Genomic DNA, 20,488 nt, shown 5'->3' with positions numbered 1-20,488 from the left:
AAGCCGTTCCACAGGACTACATCCAGCATCTCTACGATCGTCTCCATGGGAGAATAGCAGCCTGCATTGCTGCGAAAGGTGGATATACACTGTACTAGTGCCGACATTGTGCATGCTCTGTTGCCTGTGTCTATGTGCCTGTGGTTCTGTCAGTGTGATCATGTGATGTATCTGACCCCAGGAATGTGTCAATTAAGTTTCCCCTTCCTGGGACAATGAATTCACGGTGTTCTTATTTCAATTTCCAGGAGTGTATATTTAGATGATCTGCGTATCCAGAATGTGCGATTCTGGGCGTTTTACGGACACGCTGCGACTTGACGCTTCACTTCCACTGATGACTGTGTTTTGATTTCGTTTGTTTACTGTATGTTGTGTCGCTAACTCACACTCTTTGTTTTTCGTTCGACTCTTGTTTGTATTGTGGTGCCTGTAAGTAGTTTACTATTCCTTTGTTTGTTTTGTGTGTTTGTTTATGTGTGTGCGGTGTAGTTTATTTAGTCTGGGTATGTTATACATCTCTGTTAGCCATTGTTTTAACAGTAATAACAAACAGAGACGTGTAACATACCCTGATAAAGAAACTACTCTGCATGCGCGCGCGCGCGCGCGCGCGCACACACACACACACACACACACACACACACACACACACACACACACACGTTAATTTAATACAACGAAACTGGTGCTACAAAAAGTTATTTCTCGCCTAACAACAAAAGAATTTAAAAAATCTGTAATATACTAATAGACTTACAATTATTGTAAAACGCAGATGTTAGAGTCAAAAATAAACTATATTGGCTGGCTCTGAACATTATCGGACTTAACTTCTGAGGTCATCAGTCCCCTAGAACTTAGAACTACTTAAACCTAACTAACCTAAGGACATCACACACATCCATGCCCGAGGCAGCATTCGAACCTGCGACCGTAGCAGCCGCGCGGTTCCAGACTGTAGCGCCTAGAACCGCTCGGCCACTCCGGCCGGCAAGACTATATTACACGCAGTTGAAGATGATTCACAAATAAAAGAAGCCCAGCGCGTAAGGCATAATAACAATAGCCTTTCATTTAGTTGCATCAGATGAACCACATCCCAAAAATGTGTAGTAAAATTTGATACAATAAATATCATAAATGCTGTGGTAGAGGCTTTTAATTCGATAACACCACTAAAATTCTATTTTTGCACGCTGGTCTTCAGAACATTGCCCTTGTAAGGCTCACTCCAAAGGTTCAGCCTAAACGTATGTGAACCATATGTAAGGGGCAATCAAATACATAGTTTCCATATGCGGGCCTTGCTGCTGTGCATATGCAACCTAGCGCGACTCCGTTGCCGGTATTTAAGGCCCGACATGTAAGTGGGGCATTTGTGGCATTTGTGTCTTTCCGACGCTCGTGCGGTAAATGTGGAAAAGTGAACTATGGCGACTTTATTACCAAATGCGCCCAAACAAGATCAACTTCACACTAGACTCGCATTCGGGAGGACGACGGTTCAATCCCGTGTCCGGCCATCCTGATTTAGGTTTTCCGTGATTTCCCTAAATCGCTCCAGGCAAATGCCGGTATGGTTCCTTCTAAAGGGCACGGGAGATTTCGTTTTCTAATCCGATGAGACCGATGACCTCGCTGTCTGATCTCCTCCTCCAAAACAACACAATCCAAGATCAACTTGCTATTATTATTTGCTTGGCTGCTGAAGGACAAACACCGGTAGACATCCATCGGAGAATGAAGAATGTATACGGGACAGCATGTCTGTCGAAAACCACCGGTATGGATTGGTGGCCCAGGGGATGCTGCTGCTTCATGATAACGTACGTCACCGTATTGCAAATGTCGCAGGGCAAAAGTTATGCCAGAGCAAGTGGGAGACACTCGAGGACCCGCCCTGTAGCCCCGATCTATACCCTTGTGATTATCACGCCTTCGGCCACTTAAATCCTGTTAGACAAGAATGTGCAGCAGGCAGCTATGAACTTCTTCAACCAGCAGGACACAGATATCTTTAAGCTTGTGCGTCGGCGGGCTGATTGCCTGAATGCTGATGTTGTTTTTGCCGGATTCGCATATCGATTCTGTACTGTGAGGCCTTCGAACGGAAACTTTTTGATCTCCCCTTACACTGGGTTGGTGCATATGCTCATAGCCTTTTTCCATAAGTTTAATAGATACAACAGATACACATAACAGAGCCTTTAGTCGTCAGTATTATATTCTGCTTCACAACAGTCGGTTCCACAACTGTAGAAATCACGTGATTTTGAGGCGAACTACTCGTCGAGTCATGTTCGTAGCACATTTTCATCCGAAAAGGAAGTTCCTTGAAGATTGTTCGATATAGAGCGCGTATTGCAAATGTCGCAGGGCAAAAGTTATGCCAGAGCAAGTGGGAGACACTCGAGGACCCGCCCTGTAGCCCCGATCTATACCCTTGTGATTATCACGCCTTCGGCCACTTAAATCCTGTTAGACAAGAATGTGCAGCAGGCAGCTATGAACTTCTTCAACCAGCAGGACACAGATATCGAGGACTAATGCATGTACTATCTACAACTTGGAGAAGACATTTTCCTGAGATGTTTAGCTTTTGTTACGTATATCTCTCATTTTTATCATGAGCAATGTACAGGACACAGCACAACAAGATCAGTTGAATAATGTCGGTGCGAAACGACTTCCCATCCTAACTCTTGCACAACGTTTTTTGTCAGTCAAGCAGAATGCGGGCGGACATTAACGTGGAGTAGGACCACTTCACGCATTCTTCCTGATCGTTGTTCTTGGATCGCGTCTGCACGACGTCTCAGATGTTGACAGTAAATGCCAGCAGTGATGGTTACACTTCGGGGAAGCAATTCGTAGTACACGACACCGTCTCTGTTCCACCACACCATGACGTTGTCTCTTGTGGACTGTGAACGTGCACAAGTCTTTGTACGGTAAGTTGCTGCTTTTCTAGGGCTTTTAATATTTTTGTGGGATCTAAAATTTAAAAACCTCTCTCACACCGGCCTGATTTAGCTTCACTGATCAGGATAGTAAAAAACATGCATATATTAAGGGAATTTTCATTCACAAAGCAGGTTTATCACATTCACACAGTTCAATACTATTCTATCCTGATTAAATTGAGTTTAACTTAAATTCCATAAGGCAGTGAAGCAATTTCGAAGTCTCGGTGCGACGAAAATTGTCAGTCGATCTCCTAAAAACATTTGTAATAATTATTAACTTTCGGTGATCACATGGGGAAGACCGGAGATCTGCTGGTAAGACCGTGTTAGCCTATTTATTTGAAGTAATAAACTGGATATCTTGAGCATACAAAACGGCAGGTTCGTCCAGTGTAAGTCAGACGTTCCCCACTGATCCCGTGCAACACAGCGTAGTAAGCAGACACTGTCAATAATAATCAGTTAAATAATACGCGAACACACTTACTTTTGTTTAGTTCATGTATTAAATTCCTTCTCATACAGAATCTCATCAAGATGGCGACTAGCTCAACAATACATACATATACATGTTCGTTCTTTCACGGCTAATCCGCAAGCACTCCTTTATTCTTTTCATAAGAGAAAACAGATAGCAGAGAAGCTATTCCATGGAGTAAATGGACGCTCCAAGGAACAATAGGGCTTGAAACTACTTTGCATTGATAATCATCGTATATTAAAGTTTAGGAATCGGTAAGATAAGAAGAGATATTTCGAGAGATGTACTGAGTTATATAATTTATAAAATTTCTGAAAATATCGCGGAGAGACCGCTGCAAGAGACATTACAGGCTCAACCATTCCTTTCTTTTCATTATGTTATTGTTTTCACTGCAGAGCTGGTGGCCACATCTCGTGCTCTTGCGCATATCCGTTCGTGCTCTGGCGAGTCCTTTCTTGTCTGTAGTGGCTCCTTGAGCAGCTTAGGAGCTATGGACCAGTACTACCCTCGCAATCCTTTGGTAGCGACCAACCAGGAGTCCGTCTATGCCCTGGAGCGGTCTGGTAGTTCAGTGGTATTTGTCTGGACGGCAGGACACATCAGAACCTCAGGCAACGAACTTGCGGACAGAATGGCCAAACAGGCAACTCGGAAATCGCTTCTGGCGATCGGGATCTTTGAAAGTTGCCTTCGGTATTACGCCGCTTGGTTTTTCAGCTTTGGGAAACGGAATGTCATAGCTTTGGTACGCACAATAAACTGTCTGCCATAAAGGAGACTACGAGTGTGTGGAAGTCCTCCATGCGGGCCTCTCGCAGAGACTCTGTGGTTCTCTGCCGGCTCCGCATCGGCCATGCTTGGGTGACCCACGGCTATCTCCTGGTCGGTGAAGACTCACACCAGTGTCGATGCCGCCGCCGGTTGACGGTAGCCCACATTCTGTTGCGCTGTCCTACTTTGGCTGCCCTACGGCGTTACATTCAGTTACCGGACTCGCTACCATTAATTTTAGCTGAAAACGCCTCATCGGCTGATTTAGTTTTACGTTTTATACGTGAGGGGGCGTATTATCGTTCTATCTAAGTTTTAGCGCATGTCCTTAGTCGCTCAGTGTTCTCTAATCTAGTGCTTTTAGGGTAGAGGTTTTAATGTGTTGCAGAGCGGCTGGCTTATCCTTTTTTTATTCTCGTGATCAGCCAGCCACGGTCATCTGCTGTCTTGTTTTAATCCCTTCTGTTTCTTGCATCTCTCTGTGTCTTCCTCTGCTATTTTGTCCATTGCAGTGTTTATTGCTCTTCTCTCGTTCTTGTTGTTTTTCTTTTCTCCCTGTTTTCTGCAGAAAGAGTAGTTTGTTTTATTCTTTCCCTGTGGACTTGTTTTCTAGGAACAAGGTTGTTGGTTGGTTGTTTCGGGGAACGAGACCAGACAGCGAGGTCATCGGTCTCATCGGATTAGGGAAGGACGGGGAAGGAAGTCGGCCGTGCCCTTTCAAAGGAACCATCCCGACGTTTGCCTGGAGCGATTTAGGGAAATCACGGAAAACCTAAATTAGGATGGCCGGACGCGGGATTGAACCGTCGTCCTCCCGAATGCGAGTCCAGTGTCTAACCACTGCGCCACCTCGCTCGGTCTAGGAACAAGGAACCGATGACCAAATAGTTTGGTCCCTTTCCCCCCCCCCCCCCCCCCCAAACCCCACCCCTTAAACCAACCAACCAACCAACCTTATGTTGGCGTAAAGACACATTTTCTCGCCACTGCTAACAATAAAGGACAGGAATGGTCGGTGTTGTTGACGAGCCAATTGATGACGAGATGCACGTATCGCCACCCGCTGATTTTTGTGATTTTGACTTAGAGCAGGGGTCCGCCGGCTCTTTCTAGGGGCTCCGCGGCCACCCTTTACCAAATCGTGTAAAATAATGAATAAAATTATTGAATAAAAATGTGAAAATCAAATTCATCACTATTTTCTTTTTCGTGTGAAAAACGTGTACTTTTACTTCAGGTCGTATTCCCAAGCAGCCTTTGCGGTAAGTGAGAACGCATACACAACTTCGTGCCGGAGAATGCGGCTTCTCTGATCGACTGTTTTGCAACAATACAGGGCTCGTTTGTGCGCCGGCTCGCGGCGGTAGATGCGCTGATTCCTTTTACGCAAGCGCGGAGCGAGCTTTGTCGACTAATCACAGCGCTCACTGGCACTATGCGGCCCCAGGCATCATTAAATGTTAAACTTGCTTTGTCAGTGCACTATCTATTTCATAAGTCGATTTTTGGCCTTCAAATTGTTTTCATTCATCTCTAAACCAAAGACTATTGATACTTGGGAGGGGGGAGTCATTGGAACATGGAACTTGCATTAAGAAGCTTGCAGTTCCCGTGGGTTTCGCTCTGAAATTTAAAGTTACTGTGCTCTTGACTGACTAGGGGTCCGACATGGATTTTCGCCTGAAGAAGGGGTCCACCAGCTGAAAAGGTTGGGATGCCCTGACTTAGAGCATGCGGTACACGTACGCCCATTTTTGAGCCTTTCCCATTGCATGCAAATGTCGCACGATGGTGGAATGATCACAGCTCATCACATTTGCCAGTTCTCCAGTACACTGACGGGGATCATTGTGAATAAATGCGTTTAAACGATCTTCACAAAACCGCGAAGGTCTTTCTGAACGTGGAGAGTCGACAACGTCAAAACGATCCTCCTCAAAACGTGGAAACCATTTTCTTGCCGTGCTCTCTCCAGTTGCGTTATCCCCAAACACGGCGCAAAAGTTTCTGGCTGCCTCCGCTACTGTCACCCTTCTATCGACCTCAAACAGAAGAATACGTCGGAAACGTTCCGATTTCTCGACTTCGCACTCCATTTTCTAGGGTCCACAGCTTCTCTCCCTGTCTCCAAATGACAAAAATGACAATATGTAAGCCGGCCGTTGTGACCGAGCGTTTCTAGGCGCTTCAGTCTGGAACCGCGATGCTGCTACGGTCGCAAGTTCGAATCCTGCCTCGGGCAGGGACGTGTGTGATGTACTTAGGTTGGTTAGGTTTAAGTAGTTCTAAGTGTAGGGGACTGATGACCTCAGATGTTAAGTCCCATAGTGCTTAGAGCCATTTGGACTAAACACACACACATGTGAACACAACTAGCAACAGTGAAATATTAAAAAAATGAACATCGATAAATAAACCCATACACACATGCAAAACTAAAACTCTACGAACTTACGCACCGACATAATAAATGACTCTAGTAACCGATACGCTGCGAAGAATGAAAATACAAGTATTTACGTCCTGTGATCTGATGGCTACTGTGTTCTTCTTCGTTTCCAGATACAGTATTGCCTGACGCCGTAGGCACATTTTAAGGTATACAGCACAGACGCTGCAGCAGTGCTGGGACACGTGCTAGAATTCTTCTGGCTACAGTCGTCCGCAGAAACACTGGCGAACGGGGAGTTGAGGTGGTCTGATAAGGTTGGGTGCTGACACAGAGGTGACCGAAGACGGCGGGTTGTTATTTATTGTTCTGCCCACCGCCGCGCCGCACTTCGCACCGCGCGGGTGGCCGAGACGCCGACAGAGGCGGCGATGACAAAAGACGTGAGCTGGCAAGCTGGTACTCGTAGCTGGAGCAGCAGCAGCTGAGTCACCGTGTCAGGGGGTCCGGCCGGCTCTTTATCGTCTGCGGCCACCGCTGCACGCGCCTTGACCCTTCCGTGCCACACGTGTCGAAGGAATGCACTCATTTGCCGACGGCGAACAGACGTCCGACCCACCGTAAAGAATGTTATTCCTTTTACACATTAACATATTAAATACCCTGCTTCTATGATAGCACTGTGGCATAATTCTCTTCAGTTCTGCGCTCGATTTATACATAATCGGTTGTTCCAGAAGGAAAGCCGTTTGTTCACCATAAAAATATACACTCGAAGAGAAAAAGAAACGCATTACGAAGGAATTATCCAAATCGGACGGAAACCGGTAGGTGTGATGTACGTGTACAGACAAACAAACGATTACACTTCCAATAAAATTGGATGATTTATTCGAGAGAAGAGAGCTTCACAGATGGAGCAAGTCAGTGACTCGTCGGTCCACCTCTGTCCCTTACACAAGCAGTTATACGTCTTGGTAGAGTTGTTGGATGTCCTGAGGAATGTCGTGCCGAATTCTGTCCAAAAGGCGCGTTAGATCCTAAAACTCCCGAGCAGGTCGGACGGCCCTGGCCATAAGTCCTAACGTTCTCAGTTGGGGAGAGATCCCGCGATCCTGCTGGCCAACGTGGGGATTGACAAGCACGAAGACAAGCAGTAGAAACTCTCGCCGTGAGCGGGCGGGCATTATCTTGCTGAAATGTAAGTTCAGGAAGGCTTCCCATAACGGGCAACGAAACGGTACGTAGAATAACGTCGACGTGCCGCTACGTTGTAAGGATGCCGCGGATCACAACCAAATAGATCCTGCTATGAAAGGAAATGGCACCCCACACCATCTTTTCTGGTTGTCGGGCCGTATGGCATGCGACAGTCAGGTTGGTATTCCTCCGCTGTCCGGGGTGACTCCATACACGCCTCCGCTGTTCACGGGGCTCAGTTCCAAGTGAGGCTCATCGCTGAAGACTGCTCTACTGAAGTCCATGAAATTCCAGGCCCAAGGATGAGAAACATCGCCTACTCTTTATAATATTTACATCGATTTTAGTTTTAGTTATGGAACTGTAAAGTAAATAAAGAAGTTAACATAGCGAATGATGAGTACCTGAACGTGCTTCTGTTCGCAGGTGATATCGTTATTATTCTGACGAATGAATATGATTTCCTAAGATCACTACAACAGATGAACGAAATATACACGAAATACAATTTAAAAGATTCATGTAATAAAAGGAGAATAATAACATTCCGATAAATATATTCAGTCAGGTCAAAAATTGTTTTCGACAATCCAGTCTTCGAGAAATCTTCTCTAATCTCGAAGTCTGTGATACAACATTTGATTTTGACTCCGATTTTGAAAATAAAATGCGCAAATTCCAAGCTGTCTGTGGAACCATTACCAAAACATTGGGCCATAACGTACAGAAAGAGACCACCATGAAATTCTATAAAGAGGTCGGCAGATCCTGTCTTACCACATAGAACCAAGATCTGGATAACCGCACCAAATAAATAAATAAATAAAAATTAATATAAATAATCCGAATAACTGCGAGTAGGAATCATGTACAGAGGGTTCCGTACAATGGTAATCATGTATATAGCTCCTAGGAAGCAAAAATATCGGTGATTTTTGCCTGTTATACACTCCTGGAAATTGAAATAAGAACACCGTGAATTCATTGTCCCAGGAAGGGGAAACTTTAATGACACATTCCTGGGGTCAGATACATCACATGATCACACTGACAGAACCACAGGCACATAGACACAGGCAACAGAGCATGCACAATGTCGGCACTAGTACAGTGTATATCCACCTTTCGCAGCAATGCAGGCTGCTATTCTCCCATGGAGACGATCGTAGAGATGCTGGATGTAGTCCTGTGGAACGGCTTGCCATGCCATTTCCACCTGGCGCCTCAGTTGGACCAGCGTTCGTGCTGGACGTGCAGACCGCGTGAGACGACGCTTCATCCAGTCCCAAACATGCTCAATGGGGGACAGATCCGGAGATCTTGCTGGCCAGGGTAGCTGACTTACACCTTCTAGAGCACGTTGGGTGGCACGGGATACATGCGGACGTGCATTGTCCTGTTGGAACAGCAAGTTCCCTTGCCGGTCTAGGAATGGTAGAACGATGGGTTCGATGACGGTTTGGATGTACCGTGCACTATTCAGTGTCCCCTCGACGATCACCAGAGGTGTACGGCCAGTGTAGGAGATCGCTCACCACACCATGATGCCGGGTGTTGATCCTGTGTGCCTCGGTCGTATGCAGTCCTGATTGTGGCGCTCACCTGCACGGCGCCAAACACGCATACGACCATCATTGGCACCAAGGCAGAAGCGACTCTCATCGCTGAAGACGACACGTCTCCATTCGTCCCTCCATTCACGCCTGTCGCGACACCACTGGAGGCGGGCTGCACGATGTTGGGGCGTGAGCGGAAGACGGCCTAACGGTGTGCGGGACCGTAGCCCAGCTTCATGGAGACGGTTGCGAATGGTCCTCGCCGATACCCCAGGAGCAACAGTGTCCCTAATTTGCTGGGAAGTGGCGGTGCGGTCCCCTACGGCACTGCGTAGGATCCTACGGTCGTGGCGTGCATCCGTGCGTCGCTGCGGTCCGGTCCCAGGTCGACGGGCACGTGCACCTTCCGCCGACCAGTGGCGACAACATCGATGTACTGTGGAGACCTCACGCCCCACGTGTTGAGCAATTCGGCGGTACGTCCACCCGGCCTCCCGCATGCCCACTATACGCCCTCGCTCAAAGTCCGTCAACTGCACATACGGTTCACGTCCACGCTGTCGCGGCATGCTACCAGTGTTAAAGACTGCGATGGAGCTCCGTATGCCACGGCAAACTGGCTGACACTGACGGCGGCGGTGCACAAATGCTGCGCAGCTAGCGCCATTCGATGGCCAACACCGCGGTTCCTGGTGTGTCCGCTGTGCCGTGCGTGTGATCATTGTTTGTACAGCCCTCTCGCAGTGTCCGGAGCAAGTATGGTGGGTCTGACACACCGGTGTCAATGTGTTCTTTTTTCCATTTCCAGGAGTGTAGATATCGATAATGGAAAGATACGCGTTTACCCGTTTCTGAGAAAGAAAGAGGTCTTAACAGAGGAAAGATAGGCAGTCACATAATAAAGAACAAAAAAAAATATTTTTTTCATGTGACAGAATTTCTAATTAACAACTTTCGGATTTTTTCCCTTTTCGTGAAACCCTGCTCCTTGCCACATTTCATGATTCTAGGGCAACGTAAGCACGCTATAGGTTTTGACGAGTAGTTTGTGATTATCAAACTATGTGACTTAAATGGCCGTATCTATTGACAACATTGTCTTAGAATCTTAAATTTTTTACACCGTCAAGGGACCGCATACCTTAGTAGGTGACATAAATTTCAATTAGATACGTCCATCCTTTCCTGAGGAAAAACGCTCGTAAGTGTCGTAACTGACGGACGGACGGACGACAATGCGACCTTAAAGGATTTCGTTTTTATCGATTGAGGTACGGAGCTCTAAAAAACAAATTCAAACAGAGGAGATGAGATTCCTGAGAATGACGGACGGTTGCACAAAGAGACATGATTATAAATGAAGACACTATATTTGTATTAAATATCTTCAACACGAATAAAAATAATCAAAAGTATCGTAAAAATTTTAGACAACGCCAGATGAGAATGCTAAGTCATTGAATTGCCCAGAAGGTCCTAAACTGGAAGCGGAATGTGAAACATAGGAAAACCTCGGAAAAGTTGGGAATGACTATGAGAGTTCGGAACAGAAAATAGCCCAACCCCTGAAACGAAGACGGCACAAAGACTGTTTCTATTAGGGCAGCAAAATAACATGATGGCCAAAGTAGAGATGATATAAAATACAGACTGGCAATAGCAAGAAAAGCATTTTTGAAAATGAGGCATTTATTAACATACAACATTAATTTAAGTGTTAGGAAAATTTTTCTGAAGCTATTTGGAGTGTAGCCTTGTACAGAAGTAAAACGTGAGCGATAAGCAGTTCAGACAAGAAGGGAGTAGAAGCTCTGGAAATGTGGTCGTACAGAAGAATGCTACAGATTAGATGGATACACAGAGTAACCGATGAGGAGGTATTAAATATACCTGGGGAAAAATAAATTTATGGCGCAACTTAACGAAAAGAAGGGATCGGTTGATAGGACACATTCTGAGGCATCAAGCAGTAGCCTATTTGGTGATGGAAGGAAGTGTGGAGAGATGACCTAGGTGGTAATAATAAAGTTAGCAGGTTCAGATGGATGTAGGCTGCAGTACTTCCAGAGACGAAGACGATGGTTCAGAATAGACCAACGTGGAGAGCGACACCAAATCATCTTAGCCTGATGACCGCAACAACATGAACAATCATTCCAGTTTTGGTGTTGTCAAAAGACGATGCGACATTTGCTTTTCTTAAAATATTGACTTGTGTTTATGAAACTACGTCGTATATGACTTTTACAAAAATGTTGTCCGTCGATTCCCGGCTGGGTCGGAGATTTTCTCAGCTCAGGGAATGATTGTTGTGTTGTTCTAATCATCATCATTTCATTCCCATCGACGCGCAAGTCGCCGAAATGGCGTCAAATCGAAAGACTTGCAGCCGGCGAACGGTCTGCCAGACGGGAGGCCCTCGTCACACACAAAAATGTTGGGAGAAAGGTGTTTAGAAACTAATTTGCAGTTGACGACGAAGGCAGGAGAAATGAAGCATGAGCATAGATTTGACATAATTAAAGGAAGTATATCGTTCGCAGCTGCTTTGAACGAACATTCATTTGAAGTGACTTAGTGAAACATCAGAAAACCTAGACCAGCATGACCAGACGGGGATGTTCGTTTTGAACGTTAGCTCAGTGCCTTAACTGGAGTTGTAGAAAGAAGTCAGCAATAAATATTTGTTACAGTGATTAAATAAATTGGACGTTTTCGCCTAGACGTAGGGCAATGTTTCCAGTCTTCCTCTACAGATTTATGCGGTCCTTGATTCGCATGACTTGTGTATGCAATATGTTGCGCTGTTGTTTCATGGGGACTGTCTAAAATATTCTGTACCACATCGTGTTTTTAGACTTCATGTTGTGTGACTGTCTATACAGAGACGAGTTATTTAAATGGGCGATAGTGTTTCTCAGCCGTCAGGCTACTCGTACTGCTATCGAGCAGTCCGATTTGGGGATACTTCCTCGTTGGAAAGATCTGGGCGGAATTACGGGAAATGCCCAAAGACGGATGGCAAGTTCTCCCCTATGGCCCCATAGGGGTCAAAGGAATTAAGTCAAGTAAGCGTCGTTGGACTTGCTACTCAATGAATTATCAGTAGAATTACAAGGCGTCCACAACGATCGCGACCTTGTACCGCAGGCCATTCTAATGGCCCCTTTATTTTATAAGAATACTTTACATGAATGGACAAAAATAAACTTACCGGACAAAAAATTGATTACCCATAGAGAACTCATTACAAGCATCATGTAACACGGTGTAATTCCGCTCCTGGACTTGATAACCGCCTGGATTCTGTTAGGAAGTGAGGCCACAAGGCTGTAAAGGTACGTCGCACCCAGTTTAAGCCACTCACTGATGATTTGATTACGCTGTTCCACAAAACTGCGGGGATGCTGATGTCAGCGTTGCACCCACTGTTCCAACATTTCCCACAAATTGTCTATAGGGTTCAAGTCACGTGATTTTGCGAGATGTAACAGGGTCGGGGAGTGTAGAGAAAACCACATATTGCACCAGCTTGTCGTCTTCATGTGCCTGTTTGAGCAATGGCCTCAGACAAGGTTTGATTAAAAAGTAATGAGATTGATTTTTTGCTGACGCGATTGAGAAGTGGCATGAGCCCCCTCTCATATTTGTATTTTACGATTTTCCTCTCTAATTGCATGCAGTGAAAAGTCGCTATTCCTTCACACACGGACTTCCCATGCAGCGTCTCTCGTCACCCGGGTGGTCCAGTGACAGGCGGGCTCTGCTGATCTGGAAAGCGTTAAGCCGACGGGTGTGAGGAAGTCGAGTGAATGCTTTGCAGACGCCGACATTGTCAAAAGACACGCCCGGAGGGGTCTGAAGTAGCGGCTGGGCTAGAGGTTCCGTTACTTCGCAGAAACTTAGCGAAAACACTTTCTGGCGGGCTACCAACGAGGCGTGGGAATGACTTGTGTACCCAGGCAGTTGTGGCGGGAAAATTCCCGCGCTTTCTGCAAAATAATAACTGTGATTGGCTTGCTCAGGGCATAGTTCCGTGACGTAGCAAAATCAGCGCAGAAATTGGCGCCAAGAATCTCCATTGGTGGAATGGTAGTGCTCCGGCAATAGAGTGGAATTTTCCGCCGGTTTTCGAGTTGCTGATTGGAACGTTTAATCACGGCCACTGTCGTGGGGGCGGGAATGTTGTGTGTTCGGCCTGTACGGGTGCTCTAGGTAGTCGGCTCTCGACTTTCGGTCGAGGACGTCGAAGCAACCAGCCATCGCCTCCGGTACGCCAAATCGTGTTCTGGCAGTTAAGAAGACAGTTTGGTAATGTATGTCCGCAGCACCGGCAGATAGGGATTTTCCTAGGTGATAATCAGAGCTCAGCAGAGCGCGCCTGTTCATCTTTTTCTAACTTTGTTCTGTCTTGAGTAGCAGCAATTAATGTTGGGTTAGCTGTGTGTCTCTCTTAAGATTTGAGTGGCAAGGAATTGGCTCCACATACCACTTCGTCTTAAGCCTCACAATCTAGTTTAGGGACAACTTCACCTTCATAGCGTTTGTTTGAGTATCCAATTTGAGCCAATTTGATGTATTGTAAATGTTTCATGTGTTTTTGTTTATTATTTTGGGTTTAGTCTTAATAAATCATATTGTTATTTTGGACAGAACTTTCATTCTGTTAATCGGTAGAGCAACCCTATCATTCCTCACTATGTTATGAAACCTTCGTTTATTTAACTTATTTATCAAATTAAATTATTGCAGGTGCCAAACTCTCTTCTACTCCACTGGCAGGGTTGATTAGAGTCAGTTCGCGTATTTTTTTTTAATCCTTGTGCAACAGCAAAAGGCGGAGTTAGAATAGGGGGGGCTTAGAGCATCATTTACATATGTAGATTCTAGAAGAATTTAGTGTTGAATACACTGATAGACCCGGCACCTCGCATAAAATGGCGACCCTTAGCCTCGGATCTTTCCTGTGAATCGCTGATAAGCAAGTATTATTATTAGTAGGGACACTCAGAATTTTTTTTGCTTAATTTTTTCTTGATTAATACCCAAGTTTTTTTCTGGTAGTTCCGCGTTTAGTTTTAAGTAGCGGCGCATGATTACAGTTTTTGTTTTCAGTGTATATATTCTTTTGTTCATTGTTTTTGTGTTCCTTTGATGGTGTGTCCGTATCACATCACGCTTTTCAGGTTTGTGTGCGGTTTCTGTACCACAACAAATCTTGCGTATAATTACAGCGTTGGAGAGGCGTTGTTGAAATTTTATGTCTATGTGTAAAAATATATGGAGTAGATTAATTTTATTGAGCATTTTAGATAAATTTGCTTTTCATGAATGATAACGAGAAATAAGGCACGACTATTATCGAGCGAAGCTAAAACAAAAGAGGATAGCATAATGGATAAGGGGCAGTTTACTGACGGGAATAGGTTCGGAGATGAGATGGGCACATTTTTAGCAGGACAGGACTCCAGGGTCATTGATGAGGAAGGTGATTTGGACGCGATCTCAAAGCAGCGTAGCGGCCGTGATTATGATAGTGAAGTAGAGGATGAAACAGAGACAGGCACACAGGTCGAGACGGTAGCAGAAGTTTATAATCAAATGAACGAGAGCAGACAGGGGCTAGCTCGGCCACGTCAGAGCTCTAGCGCCCAGATATCCAGAGTTACATCTCCCACGTTTGAAGAGGATCAAAAAGATGTCGTAAACCCAATACTGAGCTTACTACGATCAATGAAAGAAGAAGCTGATGAACAACGTAAGAAGGAGAAGGAAGAAGCTGACGAACAGCGTAAGAAGGACACTCAGGAAATAATTTCGCATATAGGAGAAATTCGAGGGGAATTACTGACAATAAAGAAAGAATGTGGAGAAGTAAAACAAATGTCAATGGCTGCACAAAAAGTAGCAGGCCTGGTCAAAACGGCAGCGATAGGGGCAATGAAAGTCGCGGAAGCAACTTCTAAACTCGCAGGGCGCTTGCGACGTACAACACAATCCCACTCAAAATCCCTAGCATTCTTAAAAACTCAAGGTAATATCGCGGTTGCGAACACCACGAAACGAATGGAAGAAGTAGAGAGTCGGATAGCAAAACTAGAGCAAAACGGGCACATGAGCAATGCGCGTTCGGATACCAATGATGGAATACACAGAATTGTGTCTCCGAGGAAACGCCCGCCGTGCTCTAGCCCAATGACCGAGTGCGGAACTAACAATGCACACGCAGAAACAGCGAGTAATAGCTCCAATAATTGTAGCCCACTTAGGAGAGTGAATTCTGAATGCCACTTCCACTGTGATACAGAGGTAGCACATCACAGTTATCAGCAAGATAGAAAAGGACACTCAGCAGACGTGCAAGTATCGGAAACGAGTGACAACACCAGTGCGAGGATCAGACAGGATTTTGATCACAATCACTTCCTGTCGATACTAAAATTCCAGAAGTTCAAAGAAAATGGAGGGTCGATTCATCCGAAGAGCTGGGTGATGCAGTTTACAAATTCATTACCGGCATCTTGGCCAACCCAGGCAAAATTAGAATTCATGTGTGGACACATCGAAGGCTAAGCCGCGGAAAAGATGCGGGGTGTGGCAGTGACGTGTCGGACTTATCAGGAATTCGTTGGTGCATTCCTGCGGACCTACTGGTCAAAGGAAACGCAAGATAGGATTAAAGAGGAAATAATATTTTGTCCTGAACTGGAAGTGTCCGGGCATAGGAGCACAACGAAATTTCTTGATGATTTACTCAAGAAGAATCAATTTTTAGATAGTCCATATAGCAACGGAGAAATCATTAAATTTTGCTTTTCCAAATTGCCAGTTAGGTACCAACAGACACTTGTCGGGAAGTGTGGATCTGACATAGAAGCATTCAAGAGTCTATTGCGCGAACTCGAAGTAGTCTTTGATGAACAAGACGCAAAGGACAGGAAGAAGGGGCAAAGTAACAAATACCACGGGCCAGGAAGGGAAGACGACAACAGATCGCATAATCGCACTGGTCAGTTAGGAAACCATGGTTACGGAAGTCAAGGTTACGCTATTCAAGGTTATGGAAACCAAAGACACGGAAACCAGAACGTCAGGGAGCAGGGTCAATCTAGACAAGGAATCTGGGATAGGAGGAATAACGAACGGCAAAGCGACCGTAATTGGAGAGAGCGAAACCAAGGACAACAGTGGAACCAGGAGATTGAAACTAGACCCGCAAATCCTAATGCACGTCAGAGGAGGGGGAGCTTAACAAGGGATTGACGCCAGCCTAGTGCGAACACAGGCCGCCGGAATTTCGCACGTAATCTCGGACCTGGCCAACTACGGATGATACATTCCGAAGATTTATCAGAAATCCTGCTCGACGAACATAAAGCAACTCCTCGACAAGATCGGCAGCCTCTTATCACAGTAGCAATAGCTGAAAAGAGTATGAATGAGATAATAGATAGTGGAAGCTACATAACAGCAATATCAGAGGCAGCATACAAGAGGTGCTCTCAGGAGATGGACTGGCCTGTCCTATCGGTTAAGAAAACCAAAATAAAAGGGGCATTAGCGGGTAAATGTACGGAGGTCACCCAACAAACAAGACTGGAATTCTACTGCCAAGGACACAAAACAGAGTCTAACTTCTGGATCGTGCCAAATCTGGCGATCGACATGATAATAGGAACGGACTTCCTAAATGAACATAAAGCGATAGTTGATCTAGGACGAGGTGAAGTGGTTTTGAGGAAAGGGAATCCCGTCCACATTAAGTTCGACGACCAGCTGATCCCAGCTCAACTACCGTCTAACTGTGTACGGATAAACTATGCGTGTCTGAAAGACAGAAAGGAAGAACAGGTCGACGTTGCGGGTAGGGGAGAGGACACGAATGAGAATGAAGTCGGAATAATGGGAGAAATAAAGGAGAAAATAGGAGAAAAAGTGGAAGCAATAAAGAATATAAGGTGCGACCACCGCAAAGAACTTCATAAATTACGAGTAGAACATGCGGAGGTCTTCCTTCCCAAGACAGGATCAATAAAGAACTTCCAATATGAATTTCGTGTACGTCCGCACAACCAGTTTCGTGTGCCACCCTATCCAATCCCCTTGGCATATCGACAGAAAGTAGCAGCTGAAATTACGCGAATACTGAGTGAAGGAATAATAGAACATACGGCTTCAGCCTATAATAACCCGTTAAGAGTAGTCGAGAAGGCAGATGGTAGTATTCGTTTAGTCTTGGACTCACGACAAATTAATACCATAATAGAACCCGAAACAGACAGACCGGAACGATTAGAGGAACTCTTACAAAACTTCCATGGAATATCAATCTTCTCATCAGTTGATCTAAAATCGAGTTTCTGGAAGATCGAGCTCCATCCAAATTGCAGACAGTACAGAGCCTTTTTAGCATTTGGAAGATGTTACCGGTTTCGTCGTCTACCATTTGGTTTGAACGTTTCATCTGCCGCATTCATTCGGGGGCTGGACGGCATTCTAAGCGATAATTTGAAACGTCATGTCACCAGCTATGTGGACGATTTGCTGATCGCGGAGAAATCTTGGGGAGAGCACAATGCGGTCCTCGGTGAACTCCTTGCGACATTCAAGGAATACGGAGTGACTATCAATATCGAAAAATCGAATTTTGGGACGTCCTCTGTCAAATTTCTAGGACATATCATCACGGGTGAGGGCATTGCGCCAAATCCCGAAAAGATCGAAGCGATTGAAAAGTTTCCCATTCCTACGACAAAGAAGCAGTTAAGGGGGTTCTTGGGTATCATAAATTTTTACAACCGCTTTATACATGTCAAAACCCAGAGCAGTCCTCGGTTGCATCAACTTACAGGAAAGAAGATTCCTTGGGAATGGGATGAGGCGGCCGAATCCGCATGGAAAGCATTAAAATTCGCATTATTACAAGCACCCATCCTATCACATCCTAATTTAGCAGAAGAGCTTTTCATAGTAACGGACAGTTCATACTCAGGTCTGGGTGTCATGGTGTTCCAAGACTATGTACATGAAGGAAACAGGGTGTGGAAGACAATTGCGTTTGGTAGCAGAGTACTAGCCAAGAGTGAGAGGAATTACTCAGTAATCGAGTTAGAGGCGTTGGCTATTGTATGGGCGTTTGAAAAATTCAGATACCTTCTGTTTGGTCGCAAGACGAGGGTCTACACAGACCACAAGGCACTCGAGTTCTTGATGACTGCAAAGCTTAATCACAGGCGGCTCATTAGGTGGGCATCATATCTGCAGCAGTACAACTTTTCGATAGAATATATCCCCGGCAGTCAGAACATTACTGCAGACGCCTTATCACGGTCACCGATCGGATTTGAGCACAACATGGAAGAAGATCTGGAGGAAAATCACTACTGCCTTTTCTATATGCAGAAAGTAGCCTTTGAAAATTTTATTACCTGTAGTATGCAGGACATCAAGAAGGAGCAAGACAAGGACCCTGCCCTAGTGTTACTGAAACAGAAATGGATAGACAGAAGACACACCACCATCAGGCAGTCCTACCTCTTGCGGAAAGGCATAGTTTTCCACCGAAATTATGCCAATGACACTGAATGGGGAGTATGCATCCCTGAACACCTAATAAACAAGGTTATATGGCATACTCACCTCAGCTATGGACACTTCGGACCACGCAAGTGCAATCTCAAGCTAAGGACCATGTGTTACTTTCGGAACATGGAGCGTCGAATTCGGAGGGTACTGTCGGTGTGTAAAGACTGCCAAAAGGCTAAGCACACCACTGTGAGCATGCAGGCACCATTATACCCAATCGTACCGACCAAATTAAGACAATTAGCAGCAACAGATTTGATGGGACCTTTGCCAACAACAAGAAGAGGATATACTTACGTATTAGTGTTTGTTGAACTAACGTCCAAATACGTTACCTTTACGCCACTGAAGAGGGCGACAGGACGAACTGTATCACGAGCCCTAATCCGGGATTTCCTACCACAGGTTGGTCATGTGAGTAGAATTATTTCTGCTAACGGGCCACAGTTTAAGTCAAAAACATGGAAGGAGACGTTGCGTCGATGTAAAATTGATCCCATTTTTATATCTTCACACCATCCGAGCTCGAATGCTGCAGAACGGGTTATTAAAGAACTCGGAAACTTGTGCCGATTGTACTGTAACAAACAGCACACGACATGGGACGTTTTCCTTAAAGAGTTCCAGGAGGTGATCAATGAGGCACCCCATGGGATAACAAAATTGGCACCCATTACAGTACTGAAAAACCGGATTCCTAAGGACTTGATAACCGAGGTCGTAAACTTCCCACCAAGGGCGCGAACGCAGCACCAAGCCATAGTGGATTTGGCTCTCAAGAGGATACGGGCTGCAGCAGAGGTCAGGAAGAGACGTGCCGACATGGGAGCTCGTCTACGACACCTCCAAATTGGACAAAATGTGCTCGTTAAGTCTTTCCGACTTTCGAACAAACAAAAAATGAAATGCCAAAAATTCTATTCTGTTTACAACGGCCCGTACCGTATAAGGAGAGCAGGTCACCACAATGCTTATGAAATGGAGACGCTGAAAGGAAAGAAGTCCATAGGACTCCACCACATCTCTCACATAAAGGAGTTCGTGGAATAGTAGTAGTGTAAGTGGTGTACATAGTAGAATGGGCAAATACATGAACCTTGCTATAGTAGTAGTGTAAGTGGTGTACATAGTAGAATAGGCAAAGATATGAACCTTTCTTCGGGGAACAATATTCGTTGCATTAATAGATTAAGATTGTTAAAGAATTAACACGCTGCGTTTTCTCGCATAAGAATTTACTGCTGTTAATTTTTTTTTGTCTATGTTCGGGATCTCCTCTGTCGTTGCGATAAGAGGCACTACCTTTCCTATCTGGTGTCCATGTTAAGGGATAAAGATGAGTGACGAGATGTCGCACAAACGGGCGCATACAAGAACGTGCTCTTAGAAGCGTTCTGAGAAGTCGTGATACGCACCATAGCGGCCACAACCAGTTCGTGAGACGTTCATACCAATGCTTGCAGGCACGCGTCAGTACACTGCAAGATTATGGTATATTGCGTGATTTCGAGGATGAATATGGGCAGTATAGTTT

Source organism: Schistocerca cancellata, chromosome 8 (genome assembly GCF_023864275.1).
Source record: "Schistocerca cancellata isolate TAMUIC-IGC-003103 chromosome 8, iqSchCanc2.1, whole genome shotgun sequence".
Classification (NCBI taxonomy): Eukaryota; Metazoa; Arthropoda; class Insecta; order Orthoptera; family Acrididae; genus Schistocerca; species Schistocerca cancellata.
The sequence above is the reverse complement of the archived record's forward strand: the minus strand, read 5'-3'. Positions refer to the sequence as shown.